Here is a 25,697-nt window from a genome sequence, read left to right as displayed (position 1 = left end):
GGATAAGACTGTGTCATAAAACACTTGTGGGAACTGGAGGGAAATGTTCTACATGTATGGAGCAAATGAACATGGAATGCTCCAGTGAATGCATTGGTCCTGTTAAATCTCCCTAATTCAATGACTCAGTAGAACTATTCACTCACAAGAAGAGTTCCTTAAAGTATGTCATTTTGAAAAGTTTTCCAGTTTGGTCTGTGACTGATAAGAATCTAATTCATTAAATTGGGCTGAATCTTCACATTCCTCCAATGACCACATATTTGCGAAAACCAACAAATAAAAATGCACACACACACACACACACACACACACACACACACACAAACAAAACTTGCCACCACTATCAGTAGAGGTGTCACCATTGGTTTTGGTAATGAGACATATAGGCACTTCACTGGAACAAGAAATAAGAACTTTTGAATATAAGTCCTCCTTAAAAAATATCAAATGTGTGGATATGTAATTGAATAAAAGCAAAACAAAATTAAAAAACCCACTTCTGTCACAAAACTTTCCATCCTGGTAGGGAACTTGGGGGATCAATCCATTTGACTGTAGGAAACTCAGTCTGTATCTTTTCAAGAATATTTCACCATTCTAAACCAATAAAAAACATCATTTACTCTGGTACTGGAAGTATTTTTAATATGTCAAACAGTAAAAATAGTTTGTGTGTTTCAACAAAGCTAATTGGGATTTTAAAAATTTGGAGATGTGGGCAATGGAAAGACACCCACAAAGAATCATTTCCTTTACAAACAGCAACACAGGCAAGAAAAGGAAAGTGTTTTTATAATAGCAAATATAATTCTGCCACATGGTGGAATGAACTTTCAGACATATGTGGATAGAGAGATAAGATAGACAGAAAGATAGTTAAAGAGATAGATGGATGGATGGATGGATGGATGGATGGATGGATGGATGGATGGATGGAGAGATTTTTTTTTAAAGAGGAAATAGAACAGTAACTGTTTTGGAATTGTAAACATTGTCAGAGAAAGGACATCTGATTTATCTGATCACCTCATTTAATTAAAGAGAAAGCTGATGCCATAATAAATTATGTGACTAATTCAGAGTCAAGCAGAGGATAAGTGCCCATCACTAATTCAGGGAGAGGAAGGGACTTCCCACAATTCAACACAAGCAACTTCATATTCCAGGAATAAAATGACAATAGTGAAGATCTTGTGATTGATTAACGTATAAAGAGATGTCCATTATTTCAGACCTTTAAAAATAGAATGGCAGAGATGTTACATATGATTATCCCTTTTCTAGCAGCACACACAAAATTCTCTTTAATTTGAAAGTATTTTTAGTTAATTATGATGAAGGAATAGACTAAAAATAGACTACTTTACTAAAGTGAAACTCACCAAGTAAGATGGTCTCCAACAGCAATCTCAGGTCTTATTTGATTGACTATAAGAATGTGAATCTTCACAGTTGGCCAGGCTACAATTATGAGATTCATCTACAAGAATAAAGACTTCAAGTAAGAACTTTAAAATAATATACAGAACTAAGAAATATAAGGTTATTCCCTAAAATAATAGGCTTCTGAAGAGTTATTGAATTGGTGAATCAGAAGAGGATCCCTAGGGGTGGAGCCAAGATGGCGGAGTAGAAAGACGCACATACACATAGCTCCGAACCCACAACCCATAGAACGGCTACAGGGAAGTAACTCATGGTGAATTCTTCACCCAGAGGCCACGGAATATTGGAGCAAGGGAGATTTCTGTTCTGGAGAGACCTGCAAACCTCTCGCAGGGGGTCCTTCGCACTGTGGACTGGGCGCCGGGACTGGGAGCTGAGTGCAGCCCTGCTACAGCCGTGGCACCGAGAGGAAAAGATCCGAGCGGGCTTCAGGGATGGGATCTCCAGCGGCCACGCGGGTCCCTCCACCCACAGAGGGACTTGCAAACCTCTCGCAAAAGGTCCATCGCGCTGCAGACGCGGAGCCCAGCCCAGACCTGCTGCGGCCGCGGCCGTGGCACCGAGAGATACAGATCCGAGCAGGCTTCAGGGACGGGATCTCCAGCGGCCGCACAAGTCCCTCCACCCACAGGTGACGGGGGTCAGCGAGAGAGTCTCTTTGGTGGGTTGAGAGGGGAGTGGGGTACCCCCATAATTCAGGCCCCCCCCGGGAGGTAGAAGCTGAGAGGCGGCTGCAGACCAGGGCTCCCCAAATGGGCGGGAGCCTGGATCCATTGTGGAAGGTCTGTGCATAAACCCCCTGAGGGAACTGAGTCTGAGAGGTGGCCCTGCCCCGACCTGACCACCTGAACTTAATTCTCACACTGAATAGCAGCCCTGCCCCCACCAAAAGCCCTAAGGCTGGAAGCAGCATTTGAATCTCAGTCCCCAAACGCTGGCTGGGAGGACCAGGAGGCGAGGTGGGTGTGAGGAGAATATTCAGAGGTCAAGTCACTGGCTGGGGAGAATGCCCAGAAAAGGGAAAAGAAATAAAACTATTGGATAAAACTACTTTCTTGGAGAACAGACATTTCCTCCCTTCCTTTCTGATGAGGAAGAACAATGCTTACCATCAGGCAAAGACACAGAAGTCAAGGCTTCAGTCAAGGCTTCTGTGTCCCAGCCCACCCAATGGGCTCAGGCCATGGAAGAGCTCAAAAAGAATTTTAAAAATCAAGTTAGAGAGGTAGAGGAAAAGCTGGGAAGAGAAATGAGAGACATGAAGTCAAAGCATGAACAGCAGATCAGCTCCCTGCTAAAGGAAACCCAAAAAAAATGTTGAAGAAATTAACACCTTGAAAACTAGCCTAACTCAATTGGCAAAAGAGGTTCAAAAAGCCAATGAGGAGAAGAATGCTTTCAAAAGCAGAATTAGCCAAATGGAAAAGGAGATTCAAAAGCTCACTGAAGAAAATAGTTCTTTCAAAATTAGAATGGAACAGATGGAGGCTAATGACTTTACGCAAAACCAAGAAATCACAGAACAAAGACAGAAGAATGGAAAAATGGAAAATAATGTGAAATATTTCATTGGAAAAACAACAGACCTGGAAAATAGATCCAGGAGAGACAATTTAAAAATTATGGGACTACCTGAAAGCCATGATCAAAAGAAGAGCCTAGACATCATCTTCCATGAAATTATCAAGGAAAACTGCCCTGAGATTCTAGAACCAGAGGGCAAAATAAATATTCAAGGAATCCACAGAACACCGCCTGAAAGAGATCCAAAAAGAGAAACTCCTAGGAACATTGTGGCCAAATTCCAGAGCTCCCAGGTCAAGGAGAAAATATTGCAAGCAGCTAGAAAGAAAAAATTCAAGTATTGTGGAATTACAATCAGGATAACACAAGATCTAGCAGCTTCTACATTAAGGGATCGAAGGGCATGGAATAGGATATTCCAGAAGTCAAAGGAACTAGGACTAAAACCAAGAATCACCTACCCAGCAAAACTGAGTATAATACTTCAGGGGAAAAATTGGTCTTTCAATGAAATAGAGGATTTTCAAGCATTCTTGATGAAAAGACCAGAGCTGAAAAGAAAATTTGACTTTCAAACACAATAATGAAGAGAACCATGAAAAGGTGAACAGCAAGGAGAAGTCATAAGGGACTTACTAAAGCTGAACTGTTTACATTCCTACATGGAAAGACAATATTTGTAACTTTTGAAACATTTCAGTATCTGGGTACTGGGTGGGAGTACACACACACACACACACACACACACGCACACACACATAGAGACAGAGTGCACAGAGTGAATTGAAGAGGATGGGATCATATCTTAAAAAAATGAAATCAAGCAGTGAGAGAGAAATATATTAGGAGGAGAAAGGGAGAAATTGAATGGGGCAAATTATCTCTCATAAAAGAGGCAAGCAAAAGACTCATTAGTGGAGGGATAATGAGGGGAGGTGAGAGAAAAACATGAAGTCTACTCTCATCACATTCCACTAAAGGAAAGAATAAAATGCACACTCATTTTGGTAGGAAAACCTATCTCACAATACAGGAAAGTGGGGGATAAGGGGACAAGCAGGGTGGGGGGGATGATAGAAGAGAGGGCATGGGGAGGAGAGTGCAATTCAAGGTTGACACTCATGGGGAGGGATAGGATCAAAAGAGAATAGAAGTAATGGGGGACAGGATAGGATGGAGGGAAATATAGTTAGTCCTATACAACACAACTATTATGGAAGTCATTTGCAGAACTACACAGATTTGGCCTATATTGAATTGCTTGCCTTCCAAAGGGAAGGAGTGGAGAGGGAGGGAGGTAAAGAAGTTGGAACTCAAAGTGTTAGGATCAACTGTCGAGTAATGTTCTTGCCACTAGGAAATAAGAAATACAGGTAAAAGGGTATAGAAAGCTATGTGGCCCTACAGGACAAAAGAGAAGACAGAGATAAGGGCAGAGAGGAATGATAGAAGAGAGAGCAGATTGGTCATAGGGGCAATTAGAATGCTTGGTGTTTCGGGGGGGGGGAGCGGATAAAAGGGGAGAAAATTTGTAACCCAAAATTTTGTGAAAATGAATGTTAAAAGTTAAATAAATAAATTTAATTAAAAAAAAAGAAAAAAAAGAAGAGGATCCCATGCTGAAAGTTCCTTCCTCTGATACAATGCTATATTTTTTACCAAAAAAAAAAAAAAATATGATACCAACAGAAAATGATTGGTTTCCAATGATTATGAATATGAACTCAAAAGATAAAAAAGGGACAGTGCTGAAGAAGAAATAGGAAATGAGCCAAATTCTCCCACAACTTCCCTTGAAAGGACTTCAAAACAACACCATGATTTGAATTCTGCCTTGGCAAATGTAATAAAAGGTTGAGAGGAAGGAGAAGTCTCTGACACGAAAGTGGAACCTTGCCCAAGGTGCACCATTGCAAGTTGGCCTAAGACTTAGTTGCAGCTGCAGCAGCTTCAGGATTTGTCTGATTAGAAAGAAGAATGGGCTCTGGACAGCAAGAGATTATAAAGGATCCTGAATTGGCACTGGTTCCATTGTCTGTACACAATTAGTTAGTTAGTCCCAGTTTTAGGCGAGGGAGAAACACATGCAATTGCCTTTTCAGAGAAACAGGTTCTCTGCTGACAAATCCAGAGCTGAGAGGAACTCTGGCTCTCGCAGGTGTAGAATTATGGGGACCCTTCCTGGCAAAGAGTAGGAGAGCAGTGACATCTCTGTTTTAGGGCAAACCACACTGGAAGCTCTGAAAACTGAAGAGGCCCTGAGAACTAGTTTGGAAAACAACAGCGTGAAAATGTCTTAAGCTTCAGAAAGCAACCAAGAAACACTGGGAACATGATCCAACTTTAACATCAAGTGAAAAGTATCGAAACTAGCTGGAAAATGTCCCAATCACCACAAAAAATAACTTGATGATAAGAAATTCCAATGATGAGAGTGAAGATGAAAATGGATTCAAAAGAAGAAAACAAGATGGAAACAGGGAAAGGCAAAGTATTAAAGGAAACAAATGGAAACTGGAAAAAAAAAGTCCAATAGGTGTTCTTGGAAGAGCTAAAGAAAGAGATAAGATTGATGGGGGGAAGCTGAGAAAAGAATGGTGAAAAGTAAATATGTAAAGAGAAATTAAAAACCATACCTTAAAAAATAACAAGTCCAACCATAAGAGCAGCAAAGAGAAATTCTATTTAATTTTAATGTAGAACATTATAAAATATTTGGGAATCTACCTGCTGAGATGAACTCAGCAACTATATGAAATTAGAAATGGAAAATACATTTCAATAAGAAAACACTTTTCATTCAAATAAAATCAGATTTCAATAATTCTTAAAACATCAGGTTAGGCTGAGCTAATAGATGAAAAAAAGACAATTCTACTAAAATTTCACTAAACGCTAAATTTCTACCTATTTCCCTAAACATGTTGAATCTCAACATTTCTCCAATGACCACGTCTGTGATAAATCAGAAAATAAAAATGCATTAAAAATAAAACTTACCACTACTACTGCTACAGTCTTGTTCATTGCTTTCTGCAATCCCTGACACAGGTACTGGTCTGGAAAAAAATAAGACCTTTTGGATATAAGTCCTCCTTATAAAATATCAAATGTATGAATATGCAATTTGGTAAAAACAAAGCAAAGCAAAAGCATCTTTGTCACAAAATTTTCCACAGTGATAAGTGCATCACCAAGGCAACATTCACAGCACTGGTGGTGGCTCTGAAAATACCACCATAGTTCTCAATTGCCAAGTATAAAAGACTTTCCCTCTCAAAGGCAGAAGAAAAATATTTATACAAACACCAGAAAGCCAAATCCCTGCACCAGAAAGCAAAATCCATCATGATGACCAAAATTTTCACACAAATGTCAACAATTGTTAAAACGTCAGGTGGTCATGTTTAGGCTGAGCTAATAGATGATACAAGACAATTCCACTAAAATTTCACTGAACACTAAATTTCTACTTATTTCACTAACCACGCCGAATCTCAACATTCCTCCAATGACCACATATGTGATAATATCAGCAAATAAAAAACATATTAAAAATAAAACTTACCACTACTGCTGCTACAGTCTGTTTTCATTGCTTTCTGCAATCCTTAACAGGCATTGGTCTGGAAAAATAAGGACTTTTGGATATGTCCTCCTTATAAAATATCAAATGTGTGAATATGCAGTTTGGTAAAAACAAAACAAATCAAAAATTAAACAGAAGCATCTTTGTCACAAAACTTTTCACAATATTAAGTGTATTGCCAAGGCAATATTCACAGCACTGGTGGTGACTATGAAAATGCCAGCATAGTTCTCAATCACCAAGTATAACAGACTCTCTCGAAGACAAAAGAAAAACATTTATTTAAACACCAGAAAGCCAAATCCCTGGACCAGAAAGCAAAATCTGTCATGGTGACAAAAAAAACCCACGATCACAGCAGAGGGCAAAGGCATTCTCACTCCCCACTCCCTCAGCCAAGGCTTTCTCACGATCAACTGTCATGCTGTGTCAGTTGGCCTGTGCCAACTGACCTGCATTCTATCCCCTCTGACTCCACTCACTCACTTACTCAAGGTGTTGCTCCACCCTTTCTGTTGGGCCTGTTCAGCAAGTTCCCCCTACAAGATGTGAATTAGGCTTCCAAGTGATTTAAGCAGATCATATGGGGATATTAATTAATGAGAAAGATCTTTCCATTTAAATTACTATTACAGTAGGAAGCTTGGGGGACAGATCTACTTAACTGTAGGAAAATCAGTCCACATCTTTTCAAGAATATTTCACCTTTCAGAATCAAATAATGACTTCATTTATCCTGGCCCAAGAGTTACTTTTGATGTACAAAACTGTAAAATGTTAGTTTTTGCATTTCAGTAAAACTAATTAGAATTTTTAGACATTCAGAGATATTGGCAATAGAAAGATAGCCCAAAAAGTATTGTTTGCTTTCCAATCAGCAAAAACATGTAACAATGAAAGTGGGGTATTTTTGGTAGCAAATATAATTAGGCAATATGGTAGAATAAACTTTCAGCTATTTAGAGAGAATGAGAGAGAGAGAGAGAGACAGAGAGACAGAGAGACAGAGATAGAGAGACAGAGAGACAAAGACAGAAAGAAAGACAGAGACAGAGGAAGAGAGGCAGAAAGAGAGACCAATAGGTATTATTTTTGTAAAGAAATAGAATGGGAGCAGTGTTTTGGAAATGTAAACATTGTCAGAGAAAGAACATCTGAAGTGTCTTACCATTCATCATAATTACTGAGAAAACTGATGCCACAATAAATTATATGATTCACTCATATTCAAGTAGAGAATAAAGGCCCATCACTAATTCAGGGAGAGGAGGGTACTTTGCACAATTCTGGACAAACAACTACATCCTAGGGAATAAATGACAGTGGTAAAGACCTTGTGATTGATTAACATATAAAGAAGTGTCCATTCTTTCAGAACTTTAAAAATGGAAAGGCAGAGATGTTATATATAACTGTCCCACTACAGCAGCATACACTCAATACACCTCAATTTGAATGCATTCTTACTTAACTATAAAGAAGTAATAGAATAAAGTAAAACCTCACCTTGTTTGATGGTCACCAGCTGCCATCTCAGGTTTTATTTGACAGTCTTCATTAATGTGATTCTTGATGTTGGTCAGACTACCAATATCGGGATCATCTACAAAGACAAAGAGTTCAAGTAAGAACTTCTAAATAGTGTACAGTACTAAGAAATGAGAGGCTATTTATTCCCTAAAACAGTAGGTCCAAAAGAGTTCTTGAGTTCATGAATTACAAGAGGTCTCCAACAAAAACATTCTTTACATTGAAGCAGTGCAATTTTTTTCCCAAAAGAGATGATACCAACAGAAAATGATTGCTTCCCCATTATTATGAATTTAAACTCAATAGGAGACAATACCACTATTCCACAATATGAACAGGACCCCAGCACAGTTCTCCTTATATTGCCCTGCAAAGGACTTCAAAATAAGACACATTCAAATTTTGCCTTGCCAAAAGCAATAAAAACTCGAGAGATAGGAGAAGTCTCTAAGACTGAAGTGCAGCCTTGTCCAAAGTGCACCCATTGGAAGTTGACCATAGACTTAATAGCAGCTGCAGCAGCTTCAGGATCTCCCTCTCCAGAAAGAATACTGTGTTCTGGTCAGTAAGAGATTATAGAGGATCCTGAATTGGCAAGGGATGCATTGCTCCCTGTTCCCTTGTCCCAACACAATTCTCACATCCAATATTAGGCTAATGCACTTTCGATTGCACTTGCAGGGAAACTGATGCCCTGTTGACAATTTCATTGCTGAGAAGAGCAGTAGCTCTTATAGGTGCAGAGTTATGGGGACACTTCCTGAGCAAGGACCAGAGCACAGCCCTGGAGAGCAGTGATATCTCTCCTTTCATCAAACCACATTGGAAACACTGAAAACTGAACAGGGCTTAAGAACTTGCTTTGAAAATAATAGTGTGATTAAGCTTCGGAAAGTAGCCAATATTCTCTGGGAACATAACCCACCTTTAACACCAAGTTAAGTTATGAAACCAGCTAGAAAATGAGCAAGTCACCAGAAAAAATAACTTGACCTTAAGAAGTTACTACGATGACAGGGAAGATCAAAGAGATTTAAAAGAAGAAAACATGATGAAAACAAGGACAAGCAAAGCCTCAACAAAAACAAATGGAAACTGGGGAAAAACACCTAATAAGAATTCTTCGAAGAGCTAAAGAAAGAAGTAAACTGACAGGGGGAAAGTTGAGCAAAGAGTGGTACAAACATAAATATGAAAAGAGAATTACCTGCTTGACAAAATAAGAAAAAATTAGTGAATAAAATCATTTCTTAAAAAATAGCCAGCAAACCAGTAAGATAGAAAGAGAAATTTCATTTAAAATTAATGTATACTTTATAAAATATTTGAGAGTTTTATTACCAAGTGAAACCCAGGAAATATGTGAATTGAATTACCAAACATGTTTCAAACAAATAAAATGAAATCTAATTTATTGTGGCAAAATCTGCCCCCAACATTGCATATGCCAAGCTAATATAATAATAATAATGACAAATCTATATAAATTTATTTACTTATTCAGTACCATACCAAGTAAACTACCAACAATTTATTTCAAAGAGCTAGAGAAAAAATTACCAAAATCCATCTGGAAGAACAAAAGGCTCAGAAGATCAAGGGAACTAATGAAAAGAAATGCAAGGGAGAGTAGCTTAGCCACATGTGATCAACATATGTATTTTAATGCATAAATCATCAAAATGACTTGGTACTAAGAAATGAAAAGTCACATCAGTGAAATACAGAAATAGTAGTCAATGACTATACTGATCTACTGTTTGAAAAACCCAAAGATTCCAGGTTCTGAGATAAGAACTCACTCTTTAACAAAGCCACTAGCAAAAATTCAAAATATCCTGACAGAAACTATGCAGAGACCAACATTTTACCTATTCTACTAAGATAAAATCAAAATGGATTATTCATGCTTTAGATATAAACACGGATATTTTGAGCAACCCAGTAAAGTAAGAAATAGTTTACCTGTAAGATCTATGGAGAACTGAAGGAATGATGACTAAACAAGGGTTAGAGAAATCATGAAAAAGCAAAATGGATGATTTTGATTACATTACGCTGAAAGGTTCCTGTACAAACAAAGTCAATGTAACCAAGATGAGAAGGAAATCAGAAAGATGGCAAACCATTTTTACAATCAGCATGTTTGACAAAGGTCTCATTTATTTAAAAAAATGTAGAGTACTGATTCAAATCTATAGCGATATGGCATTCCCCAATTGATAAATGGTCACAGGAAATTGGCAGGAAGTTTGCAGAACGAAAAATTAAAGCAATCTATACTTATATGGAACTCTATCCTAAATTACTATTAAAGAAATGTAAATCAATACCACTCTGAGACACCACATCACACCTATCAGATTTGCTAACATGAGAAAAGAGGAAATGAAAAATGTTGGAGAAGATGTGGGCAAATTGGAACATAAATGCAGTGTTGGTTGAATTGTGAACTAATCCACCAATTCTGGAGAGCAATTTGAAACTATATCCAAAGAGCTGTAAAACCGTGCATTCCCTGGGACTCAGCAATACCATTTCTAGGTCTCTATCCCAGAGATCATAAAAATGTGAAAAGGAACCACATGTACAAAAACATAGTTCTAACAGTTCTTTTGGTGGTGGAAAAGAATTGCAAATTGAGGGCCTAGCCATTAATTTGGGAATGGCTTAACATGTGCCACATAAATAGAATGGAATACTCTTGCTGCATAAGAAATAATGGGAAGATGGACTTCTGAGAAACCTGGAAAGGCTTACTTGTAGTGATGCCATGTGAAGTGATCAGTAACAAGAGAACATTGTACACATTACAAGCAACATTGTGTGATGACATGCTTTGATAGACTTAGCTCTTCTTAACAGTGCAAGAATTTGCAGATGAAAGCATACTTTTTCTCTTCTTTCTCCTGGTTCCTCCCTTTCGTTAGAATTCTTTATTAACATGACTTATGTGAAAATATGTTTAACCTGAATGTATATGTAGAGCCCACATCAGATTACACTCCACCTTGGGGTGGGCAAAGGTGATGGAAGGGGAGAAACTTGAGAAGGAATTCAACACCTCATAGAAATTAATGTTGAAATCTACAAAAAATCAATATACTTTTTTGAAATGGCTAAATTATGAAAGTGCCACAAACATTCATTGAAGGAAAGAACTCCATAAAAAGTATAATTAACCAAGGGAAAAAATTTACTGAACTTCACTAAAGAAAATAATTCATAAGAAATAGAATTAGTCAAGTTGAAGCTAATGACTCCATGAGATGTCAAGCAGCAAGAAAACCAAGTTTAAAAAAAAAGAAAAATAGAAGAAAAATGTAAAAATAACTCACTGGGAAAAGGATTTACCTGGAAAACAGATCAAGAAGAAATCATTTAAGAATTTGTGAGGGGCAGCTAGATAGTGAAGTGGGTAGAGCACCAACCCTGCAGTCCCAAAGACCTGAGTTCAAGTTCAAGCTCAACCACTTATTAGCTGTTTGACTTTGGGTAAGTAACTTAATCCCAATTGCCTCCCCCAATAAAACAAAGAAGGAATTCTTATGCTACCTGAAAACCATGGTTAAAAATACCCTAGTCATAATATTTATGCAATTGTAAAGTAAGACTATTCTGATATGTTAGATCCAAGGGGCAAAAGAGAAATCAAAAACATTCCAAAAATCGCTTTCTTGAAAAGATCCTATAATGAACTTTCCCAGGAATATTATTATCCAAATTGCAGAGCTTTAAAAAAACTCATTAAAAACCACTTAGAAAAAAATCAAATACAACGGAGCTACAGTCAAGATCACACAAGATTTAGCAGCTTCTGTGACTTTTTCCTACATGAGTGTATTTTTTTCCAATTACATATTTTTTCTACATTCATTTTTCTAAACTTTCAGTTCCTAATTTTTCTATCTCCCTTCCCAAAGGCTTCTCTCTACACTTCCTTTGAAGCAAACAATCTGGTATGCATTATACATGTCCAATAATGTTAAACATTAACATTAAACATAATTCCATATTAGTCACATTGAAGAATCAGAACAAAAGAGAAAGAGTTCCTGGTTTGCTTTTTCTTCTTTACCCAGAAAGGGCCCTTGGTCTCTGCAGCCACTCTTTACCTTGGAACTGTGACCAGGATGCCTGTTCCCTTTGGACTGAAGAAAAGTGCTCCTCTGTGTTCTGGAACTGAGAACCCGAACTGTGTGTGGTCCTTAGAGTTGTCAATCAGCAACAGGTATACCCAGTGCCAACAAAGGGTCCTCTATAATCTCTTTCAAAGTCTGGCACTCTTCCTACCATCACTGTGTGGGGAGTACCCAATCCATTACAGATGTTGCTGCCACCATCATCTCAAAGATCTGCTTCTGGCACTGCTGCTGGATTCAACGGCAGGTGAACATCCACAATGTCCATACTTTTCCTCTCGATCTCCTAAGTTGTCTTAAGCTGGAAAAAAGGTCTCACTCTGATCTTCTGCCTTTGGGGTAGCAGTTGGTCCCACTACTCCAAAACTGGATTGGAGGCATTCTCTTCAAGTTGCTAATTTGTGTATGTGTATGTGTGTGGGGTGGTGGTGGCAGGTTTTGGGAGACTTAACCTGGGTTTATCACCTGTATTCTTCCATTCTCATTCTGCCTCTTGGTTTTGTTTTGTTTTTTTCTACTCATGCATAGAGAATAAACAAAAAGAACTCTGGAAACATTTCTACACTGAATAATTCCTTTCTATGGCTTGAATGATTAAAAAATGATCTTCTAAATGGTCAGTGCATAAATAGATGCATAGTTTAACAGGTCTTCTAGAAAGAGGAAACAACAAGGATCATACATGACCCTTCTGCCAATCTAGTACTGCCCATTGACTTCTAAACTGTAGTAGCTTATGCCCATATTTTTTCCCATATTACAGGAAACATAATTCAAGACATTGTTCTTATTTTTGTTTTTACTTTAGACTTTTATACTTTCTAAAGTCAACCTATTCACAATGTATCTAGGTACTTCTCAATGAAATTAATACTAATGAAGTTACAGGTCTAAATTGAAAACTCAACCTTGAAGATGATCAACTGTTCCTCCCTCATTACCACTTGTCATGAGTGAGTGCTGCTTTATTGCAGTCCTTATATTCATCCATGATGGGAGTGGCCTCAGTGTGAAAGTATCCAACTCTCTATGCGTAGGTATTATTTCTTTTCAAGTACAGTTTCTCCAAGTATGGCATTGGGAGAAACTCCTCAAGATGAGGCTGAAAATTGCTAAGAATCTATTTCTCTAAAAATAGTTGCATTTCAATATTTCCCCAATGACTCTATATGTCATTAAATCTAAAAAAATGTAAAATAAAATTTTGAATACACTAACCAGTCTCTGAGGACAAAGAAGAGATCACCTCCATTTGTTTTATATATTTTCACAGGCATCCTTTAAATAAGAAGTAAAATCACTGAAATGTAACTCCTAGCTTTAAAATGACAAATATGCAATGATATTAGTTGGGAAAACAACTGTTTCTTAGTTATTTTTTATCATTGTGGGAAGTTCCCTTGAAAAAGTAATCTTCCTCAATTGTGGGAGAAGGTCATATGACTGCAAAACTAATTTTCACATTCTGAGCCTATGTCACATATTGAACCTTTTCTGTAAATTCCTTTACACTTTTCTTGAATTGGCACATAGATGTTGACAAAATCAATTGGAAATTTTAGAATTCCAAAGAAGCTGATAATGCAGAGAGCCAAAGGAATCCTATTTGGCCACATTAAAAAAAAAAAAACAAAATCAAAGAAAAGACTTGTTCTGGGGAGAGATCCCACAGTGTCCTAGAGTGATGAGAGCTTTGTATTTCTAGACATAGAATGGTTATCATATGCCGCTACTGAAAAGGAGGCCAGCAAAAAAGAGGCCATCCAATTAGATATCTTTATTGTAATCATAAAGGGACTGAAGCCAATAGGATGTTAAAGGATTTACCTAGAGGTGCCCAGGAGGTACAAAAAGTTCCCTGTGAGACAAAAAAATAATGCAAGCAGGGTGCATTCCTGCCTTAACCATGTGTATTTGATGTTTGAACAATGAATTAATCCTGTAATCTCCCTAAGCCTCTAGACACCTGTCCCTAGAATTCTTTTGGTCTTTCTCCTGTAAACTGAAAACAACTTTGCTGACCTATTGTCCTGAAAGTAATGATCATAGGTGGTGGAACCCTGATCCATATCCTACGGGCAGCCTCTCTCTGGACCATCCATCATTCACTCCCTCTAACCTGGCCTAAGAATGAGGATGTCATTTTTTGTACTGCTGATTTCACTTCTGGGATTTGTCTTGTTACTCCCTATTCAACCTTCTATATTTTAGAAACTTTAGAGACTATCTAAGCTTTGTATATTCTTCCACTAAACCTATTATACAATTATGAAGAAATTTTCTGTTCCTTGATCCCTATTCTTCAGGTATGTGAGAATGATAATTACTCCACTTTGGAGAGGATGGAGGCAGAGTATAGAAGAGGAAACTGGTTTTGGTTCAGTGATGGAAATCAATGACTAGGAAACATACTTATGTTTTTCAGGTTTTTTTATATTTAAATTTAATTATTTAAGTTTTCAACATTTATTTCCACAAAATTTTGAGTTCCAAATTTTCTCCCCATTTCTCCCCTCCCCCACCCAAAAACGTCGAGCATTCTAATTAACACTATCACCAAACTATCCTCCCTTCTAACATCCCTCCCTTCCCTTATCCCCATCTTATCTTTTATCCTATAGGGCAAGATAACTTTTTATAGCCCATTAACTGTATTTCTTATTTCCTAGTTGTAAGAAAAATACTCAACAGTTGTTCCTAAAACTTTGAGTTCCAACTTCTCTTCCTCCCTCCCACCCCACCCATTTCCTTTAGGAAGGCAAACAATTCAATATAGGCCATATCTGTGTAGTTTTGCAAATGACTTCCATAATAGTTGTGTTGCGTAAGACTAACTATCTTTCCCCTCCATCCTATCTTGCCCCCCATTGCTTCTATTCCCTCTTTTGACCCTGTCCCTCCCCAAGAATGTTGACTTCTAATTGTTTCCTCCTCCCATTGCCCTCCCTTCCATCATACCCCCACCCTGCTCATTCCCTTCTCCCCCACTTTCCTGTATTGTAAGATAGGTTTGTATACCAAAATGAGTGTGCATTTTATTCCTTTAGTAGAATGTGATGAGAGTAAGCTTCATGTTTTTTTCTCTCACCTCTCCCCCTTTTCCCTCCACTGAAAAGTCTTTTACTTGCCTCATTTATGAGATAATCTGTCCCATTCCATTTCTCCCTTTCTCCTCCCAATATATTTCTCTCTCACAACTTAATTTCATTTTTTAAAGATATGACCTCATCCTTCAATTCACCCTGTGCTCTCTGTCTCTCTGTCTGTGTGTGTGTGTGTAATCCCACCAACTATCCAGATACTGAAAAAAAATTTCGAGACTTACAAATATTGTCTTTCCATGTAGGAATGTAAACAGTTCAACTTTAGTAAGTCCCTTATGGTTTCTTTTTGCTGTTTACCTTTTCATGCTTCTCTTCATTCTTGTGTTTGAAAGTCAAATTTTCTTTTCATCCCTGGTCTTTTCATCAAGAATGCTTAAAAGTCCTCTATTTCATTAAAAGACCATTTTTTCCCCTAAAGTACTACAATCAGTTTTGCTGGATAGGTGATTCTTGGTTTTAGTCCTAGTTCCTTTGACTTCTGCAATATCATATTCCATGTTCTTCAATCCCTTAATGTAGAAGCTGGTAGATCTTGTGTTATCCTGATTGTATTTCCACAATACTTGAATTGTTTCTTTCTAGCTGCTTGCAATATTTTCTCCTTGACCTTGGAACTCTAGAATTCAGCTACAATGTTCCTAGGAGTTTCTTTTTTTGGATCTCTTTCAGGAGGTGATCTGTGGATTCTTTCAATATTTATTTTGCCACCTGGTTCTAGAATATCAGGGCAGTTTTACTTGATAATTTCATAAAAGATGATGTCTAGGCTCTTTTTTGGATCATGGCTTTCAGGTAGTCCCATAATTTTTAAATTGTCTCTCCTGGATCTGTTTTTAAGGTCAGTTGTTTTTCCAATGAGATATTTCACATGATCTTCCATTTTTTCATTCTTTTGGTTTTGTTTGTGATTTCTTGGTTTCTCATAAAGTCATTAGCCTCCATCTGTTCCATTCTAATTTTTAAAGAACTGTTTTCTTCAGGGAGCTTTTGAACTTCCTTTTTCATTTGGCTAATTCTGCTTTTTAAAGCATTCTTCTCCTCATTAGCTTTTTGAACTTCTTTTGTCAATGGAGTTAGCCTATTTTAAAAGGTGTTATTTTCTTCATCATTTTTTTTGGTCTCCTTTAGCAAGGTGTTAATCTGCTTTTCATGTTTTTCTTGCATGTCTCTCATTTCTCTTCCCAGTTTTTCCTCCACCTTTCTTACTTGATTTTCAAAATCCTTTTTGAGCTCTTCCATTGCCTGAGACTGTTGAATATTATTTTGGATGTTTGGGATACAGAAACCATGATTTTTATGTCTTTCCCTGATGGTAAGTATTGTTCATCCTCATCTGAAAGGATGGGAGAAGATATTTGTTCACCAAGAAAGTAACCTTCAATAGTCTTATTTTTTTTCCCCTTTTTGGGGCATTTTTCCAACCAGTTACTTGACTTTTGGGTCCTTTGTCAAGCGTAGGGTATATTCTGGAAATCTATAAGATCTCAGTTCCTCCAAGGTGGCACAATCAAGTGTGTACACTGGTCTGGGAGTAGGTAGGGATTTTTGTGCCCAGAATCTTAGCAGTTTCCTCTTCATAGCCACCTGACCTCCAGTTTTGCCAAGCCAGTCCTGGGGGCTGATTTTCAGATAAGCTACATGGGTAGGGCCACCCTTCAGTGTAAGATAAAGATCAGCACCCTCAGGGCCTCTACACAGGGCTGAGGTAACAGTCAGCTCCTCAGTGCCCCCAGGTTTTTATGATCTAAGAATGGATGCAGGCTGCTGTAAGGGCTGCTGTGGGAATTGCTGGTGCCTGCTTGATGTGGCCTGTCCAAGGCCAGAGCTATGGGAAGGCCCTTCTCCCTTCCTGGCCAGCTGAAAAAACCCTGTCACTGACCTTTGGCACCTGTGGGTTGAAGGATCTTTGACCCTGCTGCTGCTGTGACTGGAGATTCTGCCCCTAGATGTCCTCCCAGAGCTGCGCCACCAAGGCTGGGCTGAGCTCCCCTCTGCGTCCCATGCAACTGATGTTTCCTGTGGGCCTTTCAGGTCACCCTGGGATGGAAATCTCCTCCACTCTGTTGTTCTCTGCTGGGGTTGGAAGCTCAATTCCATGTGGACAGTCTCGGACGGGTAAAGGTGGGAACTTCTAAATCTTAGAGTTCTCACGAGGACCCCCAGGAAACGACTGGGAATCGAGGTGAACCGAGCTATCTCGTGTATTTCCGCCTCTTCCTGTGAGAAACGTGATGGGAGAGAGCTCTCCCCTCCCTCGAGATTGTCCCGGATCTGGGCACACTATTGTTATCTAACAGCACGGTATTCAGATGCAAACTATGCGGCTGGAGAGCTTAACTAGGATCAGGAAAGCCTGAAAGTTCTCTTGGGCGGAGGGGCCACGTGTGAGGACAACAAGGCTCTGCTTTTCCTCTCTCCTCTCTCCCCTCCCCCTCTCTCCCCACTTATACTTCTACTTCCAATCTCTTATTGTAAGATCTTTGCCTCCTTGGGAGATTCTTCGCTCCCTCCTAAGGAAGAATTCCCCTGCACTTGTAACTAGACCCTGAAATAAAGCTCAACCCTTGTTCGACTCTGGAACGTCCTTTCTCTCATACGAGCATCTGGTTTGGCCAATAGAAGACCTCCGATAGAGGTAAGGGAAGACTCGGGTAGCCCACAGACCTCTAGGCCTGGCAGTTCTCCACTTCTGCTGCTCCAAAATTTCTTGAGAGTCCCTCTCTACAGGTATTTTATAGATTGTGTGGGGAGAGCCTGTATATGTGTGTCTTTCTACTTCACCATATTGGCTCTGCCCCCAGGAAACATACTTATATAGAAGGAATGAAAAGTGAAACCTTGCAGTGCTTGCACTACTCAAGCACACTGATTAATTCTCTAAAAAATGATCAAAATAGTTAAAAACATCATGAAACTACAAACTGCTTATAAAAATACATTGAGGAATCTGAGTCTATAGAATAATTCTTTGACATATAAAGGAGAGTCTTGTGCTTTAAGCATCTTTAGTACATCACAAGCACATATAATGTTGGATATTTCAGTAATCTCTTTGAAGATTCACTTTCATGATCTCTCCAAAAGGACAGGGATTATTAAACTAAGTCATATGTTAACTCTTTTCATTTCTAGCTCTAATCATCTGATCAATATCTCTATCCCACTTTCAACGTCTGTTGGTGCTTCAGTCTTTGTCTCTTACAAGTTCATAGTCAAGACATTCTGGGAACATGATGTAATAGGAACAGTACTGATTTACCTTGTGTATATTTGGATTCCCATCTTATTTCTCAAACTTATTTACTGTGTAAAGTTATGTATGAGATAACATACTTGGGCTTTATTTACATAATCTCTGAATTCAAGGCATTGTTACCCTTTTCAAGGATTGAGTGGAAAGGAGGCTGTAGCTGTGCAGTATTTACCATTGTCTTTAGCCCCACTGACTATGTTCCTTCCATTTTAAGGATTGCCAAGCACCCCAATTTCAATTAGTCATAACACAGAGTGAGCATAATCTCACTATCTCAGTCTTTGGGGAGTAGATGAGGATTAAATATACAATTTTCCTTGATTTGTAAATAACCTAGTTCCAGCAGGTTCCACTTCCAAAGCTCCCCTTAGCTTTTTTCCTGTCTTCTCAGGGCTCCCTGTAAGTAAGCTGGGTGTTACATCCTGCATGGAATCCTTACTCCAAGATCTCCATGCTTTGAGCAACCTATTAAATGTGGATACTTTACCCCTTCTCTGACTACCCCAGAAACTCCAAAACTCCAAGAACAGAAATGCAAATTCTTATGTAGTATAGAATGCTCCAAATCTTTATTTTTTAGTGAGAAAAATGTAAATAAAAGCAACTCTGTACCTCATTCCCTGAGAATGGGAAAAAATGCTCAAAGATGAACCTGGTCATTTGAGGAGGGTGTATGGAAAGATAGGCATACTGGTGCACTGTTGGTGAAACTGTAAATTAGTATAAGTATCTTAGAAAACAACTTAGTATTTGGCCAAAAAGTGACTAAATTGTGCAGTTTTTTTACTGATTGAAAGTTTCTACTAGTAGGGTTATGCGCCAAGCAAGTCTTTTAGAAGGAGAAGATCCCTAAAACATATCAAAATATTTATAAGCAGCAATTTAATGTTTGCAAAGAATTGCTAATAAGTAAAGTATTTTACTAGTGAATGAATAAAAAATTGTTCTGGTGAAATATAATGGAATATTATAACGTCAGAAATGTGACAATTGAGATGATCTGTGAAATGTGATGAACACAAGAGAACCAGGGAAAGTTCAATGTGAACTGTTACAAAGTGAATTAAATAGAGCCAAGAATGAAATAATAAATAAATGCAAAACATTAAGATAAAAGCAGAAGCCTAGATATCTATTATATTTTTTTAAAAGAGGATGAATTGGTAGAAACTCAAGAAAGATACCTTGAAAATGGAGATAAATGTAAGAATTTCCAAAATCAGAAAATAAATGGGAAATTTCCTATGTTTTTGCTACTGATGCTTAAAGTTAAATGATAGAGCATTCTGTTGCTATGTTTGTATAATATTAGTCATTGACTGAGTATGCATATATATATATATATATATACACATATGTATGTATTCATACCATGTTCTCTACATAGAAATACTTCACTACAAATACATATTATCCAAATATATATTCACATAATGTATACATAGAAGCATATATTTATATTTATATTATACATGAATATCTATATATAATAAACACAATATGAATATATATATTATATATATATACACACACACATACATACACACATGTGTATACCCTTACATCTATAAACATTTAAAGACAGATACAAGAAAGTATTTTTCTTAGATTTACAAAAGCATTTTCTTATGTTTTAAACATTGCTTATTGTTTTCACTGACATGTAGATAGTAAGATTTTAGTTGGAATATGTTCTGTTGCTATTCTGGATAAAAACTACCAGAAACTGTTGACTTAGTAAAACATTAGTAAAATGAAAAAAATTGAAATGGTCAAAGGAAAATCAGGACAAGTATATGCAAAAAAATAAAAAGGAAAAGGGAAAACTCAGATGAGAGATCTGAATGCAATGTTAAAGGAGGTTATTAATATCACTTTACAGGAATTTCACATGAAAGGCTACTATTAGACTGAAGATGCCACAGATATTGCATGTTCAATATTGAAGTAATTTCTGCTTGTTTGGTGCCCTTGAGCTTCTGATTTACATGTTTTTGATTAGATGTTAAACTCTTTGGGATCAATGACTCTATTTCCCTATTTATATTGAGATTGCATTTATACTATATATTCCTATTTATATACACAATATTTGGCATAGAGTGTGACACAAAGGCAGCATATGTGTTCATTAACTGAATATGTCCAATAAAATTATATACTTGTCCTTTTCTATGTATGAGAACATCAGTGAAACTTCTACATTTCTCAGTTAAACCAACAGTGAGTAGGATATCCAAGGGGAGGCTCTCAAATTTTTACACAAGATCTACTCAAAAATGGAGAAATAAAGCTGCAGGCTACCTCAGTCCTATTCTAAGTCAAATCCAGTTCAAATACCTGAAACCAAGGAAGGATATAATAGTTAGGGTTATTACCTGTAAGGCTTTGGACAAGTAACTTAGCTTTCTAAGGACTCAGTTTACTAAAATTTGAACAGAACGTGTCCACCAAGGACCTTGCTTTCTCTGACCTGAAAAGATGTGCATGTGTGTATGGGGGGTGGGGGTGGGGTGCGCCTGTGTGCTTCTGTTGAACTCTATGGTGGGTAGAGAATTAGATGATGAACTTTAAAGGCCAAACATGAATTTGTAGTCAATCTTGAAAGTTTTAAGGAATCAATAGGGTTAGCGGAGGGCTAGCTATGATCTGACACCTGCATTTTAGGAGAAATACTTTGAAGGAAACTGAGGGAAAAAGGCATGTGGGTAAGGTGAGACTTGTGGCAGAGGACTACCCATCAGGTTAAAGCAATAATTTAGGATGAAATTGAAGAATGCATCTAGCTAGATTTTGACAGTGAAGTAGGAGGAAAGTGTAGGATGGATAGGATAGTTTTGCAGATGACCAACATTAATAGCATTTGGCAATTGGTTGGTTCTGCGAAATGAGAATGATATATTGGATGTGATACCTTGATTATGAGTTTTGGTGACTAAGAAGATGGCAGTATCCTGAAAAATGAAGGGAAAGTTAGGATTAAGGTAGGATTTGATAAAGGAAAGATGAGTTCTTTTCGAAAATACTGAGTATAAGATTTTTAAGGTATCAGCGGTAAATGACTCCAATGAGAAACTACCTAAAACATGAAATTGAATTCTGGATGGGAAGTTTAACAAAATATCACCTTCCCAACCTAAAACAGATACTATGTGACAATGTAGGAGAAGATAATATAAAAAAAAATTCAGAGATTGTAGGTGATAAAAGTCAACAGCATTTGGGACTGGATTAGATAATGGGGTTAAGAAATGACAAGTTGAGCACGGCATTTTAGGGGTGAGCTTGGGTGACTGGGAGGGTGGTGGTAGTCTCAACAATGAAAGGGAAGTCAGGAAGAGGGGATATTTCAAGAGGTGAATGGTATTGAGCTCAGCTTTAGAAATACTGAATTTAAGATGTCTAGATTTATCAATGAGAAAATAGTGAAATCAGCACCTACCTCAAATTCCAGAAGCAGTTCTGAAAAGAAAATTGAACAAAACATCAGCTTTCCACTACAAGGAACCAAATACTTTGAAAGCAAAACAGACTATGTTCTTTCCCAACACTCTCCTCAGGAGTAACTACTCTGCCCACTCCTCTACCATGGAGATAAACCAAACAGGTGCTTTGTGATGTCACCCACTCAAAGAATTTGCTGTTGAGTGTGCTGCTCAGTGATCAGTAGATTAGGTTAGGTGAGCCTTCAGAGCTATGTAGCTTAACAATTGTTGACATTTTCTTACAGTAGAAGATTCATGTAAATAACAAGGTTTTTACTTTTCTCATTTGTTTGTTGTCTTTTGGCCTGCAGGCAGTTGATCAATTCTTCAATAGCAATTGAAGACAGTTGTTTAATTGTTCAATAACAACTGAAATGGTGTTTATTGATGGAGTCTAGCCATTGCACCCACCCCGAATATCCCAGCAGCCTCATATTCCTCACAGAAACAGCAGGTGTGTCCATGCACTCAACCACAGCCATATCCATCTTGTCTAAGACAAGACCACAAAAGGGAACCAATTAGAAAGTAGCACCACTACGATACCCAAACAATAGAAGAGGCTGTCACTAAATAGGTGCCTGTCCAGTAACAGCAAAAAAAACTGCATTGTAGATGAATTAATGATGTAGACAGGCTTATTATAATATCATTATCATACATATATGCCCACTGCCAGTGTGCTTTTATGTATATTTATGAGTAATCAATTGTATGTGAAGTTCCACTAAGGCTGTGATCCCTCCCCACTGGGTAATCCCATAAGAAATTCCTCTTATATTTTAATATTCCTATATTTCATGATGCATATTCATATATTCTGTTATGTAACTGCATCTATTTCTCTTCTAAAAAATCCCTGTCTTACTTTCACGAAGCTGCTGGTTCCTTCTTGGAGCTCACTCTGATTTCTGAGAGGCATAATTTTTAATAAATGCCTATACTTGGGTTGAAGATGGTCTGAGTTTGTGAATTCTTTCCAAATGACTCCACAACATACTTTAAACTGTAACATTATTGGCATCCCTGGGGGGGGGCATTTGTCTCTGAGATTCTGCCTCCCTCCATTCCCCAGGTAAACCATTCCCTTTCCCTTCTCTTAGCATTGAATAAAAATAAGAGGGTACTCCTCCAGCCTCATGTTCAAATGGACTATGCCACCATCTTCATTGGTGTGAACTCCAGTAGAGACATGGTCACAGATGCTGTGGTTCTCAGCCCTGATTCCAGTTCAGCTTCTGCTCAGGCATCAGCCACTGAGAGTGGAAGCAAGAGGAGGGACCCACTGCCCTGGGCAGCTGGGGCAGGGAAGGAAGGAAGGCAGATGCTAGAGACCCAGGCTAGGAATTTGATTCTTGGAGGAGAGCAAGTTTCAGTCCAGGAATTTGAGCAGTGACATTGGGAGAGGCCTCAGTTGATTATGGAAGATTCTCACAAAAGCAACAATTCAGAGACAGCACCACAACCAGGTACAGCAGTACAGTGTCCTCATATCTCTCACATTGCTCAACAGATGTCCCTAAGAGGAGCTGAACCAACATAACAGTAAGCACCTTGACATCCACATGGGGGCCTGTTATCACAGGTTCTTTGATATGCTTCTCTAAAAGGAAAGGTACCTTTTGAGGGGATAATGATTTCTTTAATCAAGCACATGCATCATTCAGTTAGTTCAGGGGGGAAAGTCAGTACCCTGAACTTTAAAGAAAATATAGAGAAATCATAGATCAACAGATATGGCTTCCTCTGTCTGACCATAATTAATACATATATCACAAATCAACAGATAGGTGCAATTGTCTGATGATAGTTGCCAGACAGGGAAGTACCACCATCTGGTTTGTCCAAGCTGGGGAGCTCTTTAGCAGCTTCCCAGAGTCCTCATCTGGCAAACAAACACTTCCGGTCAGTAAGCTCCAAAATAAAACTTCACCTCAGAGTCTGCACACCTTTTAGAGCCACAAGGCATCACATCCCTTGAGAATATGTGCCTCATTAAGAAAAGGTATGACCCTTCCTACAAATATTCCCAGGCCCAACAATGGGTAGGAAAGATCCTCCTTAATCACATTATTTATGTGGTACTTTTATCTTTCAGAGGCACTTCTAGTAAAACAAAAACAGCAAAAGTTCCTACTTTGCTAGCCCTTACAACCAATGCAGTTGTACATCTTTCTGGAGAACAGTACAGCGTCAAGCATCATCCAGACTGCTCAGTCATCTTCAGTAATCCACCCTCACATTCCCTACACAGCCCACAAGTAGAGACAGGGCAGGCATCACCCTGGTCAGATCGTGAAGATTCTCAGGATTCCTCTGATAGCATAGGCTCTTCACAGAAAACTCAAGGGATTCAAGCATGCCTCCCATCTAAAAAAATCTTAAATGATTGTTCTTCAGAAAATACCAAGACAGAAAGGGAGCTGTAGAAAACCTTGGAGTTTCAATGGTCACATCTATGTATGTTCTAACTCCTATCTACCAGACTAGCACTGAACAATACATTTCTATTGACCCGAATGGAACATTACAACTGTCCAGTACAAGCACAGATGGAATACAGCGGCTGCAGGGAGTAACAATGACAAATGCAGGCAATATTCAACAAGAAACAACAATTCCTCAGTTTGCACAGATATCTGATGGACAGCAGATTCTTGTCCCTTGCAAACAAATGGTTGTACAGACTGCATTAGGAGATATGTAGACTTTTCAGATGCCCACCACACCAGCTGATACTAACCTTCCACAGACAGTAGTGATGACACCTCTAGTCATTATAACATTGCAGACAACCAGAACAGATGATTCACAGTTGAAAAGTAAAATAAGATTGATGAAAAATGGAGAAACTGCTTGAGAATTCAATAGAAAGAAAAAGGTATGTTAAGTCTCAGGAAAATCAAGTTGTAGTCTTTGAAAATCAAAATAAAGCTTCAATGGAACAATTAAAAACTTTAAAAGAGTTCTACTCCCATAAAAATATTTTTAAAAACACAAATTTTTATGGATTTAACTAAAAAAATGAATTTTCTTTTTATTGGGAATTTTATAAACTAAAAGATCAAAAATAAAACTTTTAAAACTAGAAGTGGAAGCATAAAGACTAAAGATTTTATTTACAGGATGCTGGTACATTATGGAAATAGGAGAACTTCAAGAGAGATCCTGGCACAACTGGAATTTCTATTGTCATTACCATTAACAGTGGTGCCTGATCAACAGAAAGTGAATTTCCAACAGTTTGAATTTCTCAGAAAGCAGTTATCAAGAAAGTTTGCAACTGAGACAGTTTATTAATGGAAGTTTAATGGTGTATTTTAAACCAACATTTCATTTTTAGTGTTCAACATTCACTTCCAAAGGTTTCAAATTTCCCCCACTTCCTTCCCTCCTCCCCAAGACAGTATGCAGTCTGTTATAGATTATACATATTCATTCCTGTTAAAAATATGTTCACTTTAGTCATGTTGTATAGAAAAATTAGATTGAATAGTAGGAACCATAAGAATGAGGAAAATATTCCACATCACTCTGCATTCAGACTCCACATTTCTTTTTCTGGATCTGGATGGCATTTTCTATCATGAGTCCTTTGAAATTGTTTTAAGTCCCTGCATT

General features: G+C 37.9%; 1 long non-coding RNA gene and 1 pseudogene across 3 annotated transcripts in view; one reads left to right on the top strand and one right to left on the bottom strand.

Annotated features, from left to right (window-relative positions):
- Window positions 1–22,134, bottom strand: part of LOC140497302 (uncharacterized) — a 94,822-nt gene extending 72,688 nt beyond the window's left edge. For 2 of the 3 annotated variants that reach the window (XR_011964605.1, XR_011964604.1), the window contains exons 1-3: window positions 6,542–8,051; window positions 5,974–6,032; window positions 1,386–1,483 (exon numbers count right to left, since the gene is read on the bottom strand). This is a non-coding gene — a long non-coding RNA (uncharacterized lncRNA). The other variant, XR_011964606.1, reaches the window with a different exon arrangement.
- Window positions 22,135–23,384: 1,250 nt separating this feature from the next.
- On the top strand, window positions 23,385–25,096 carry LOC140532250 (cyclic AMP-dependent transcription factor ATF-1 pseudogene; annotated as a pseudogene).
- Window positions 25,097–25,697: the final 601 nt, after the last annotated feature.

This window comes from Notamacropus eugenii, chromosome 3, assembly GCF_028372415.1.
Source record: "Notamacropus eugenii isolate mMacEug1 chromosome 3, mMacEug1.pri_v2, whole genome shotgun sequence".
Lineage (NCBI taxonomy): Eukaryota > Metazoa > Chordata > Mammalia > Diprotodontia > Macropodidae > Notamacropus > Notamacropus eugenii.
This window is presented reverse-complemented; position numbering and strand designations above follow the sequence as displayed.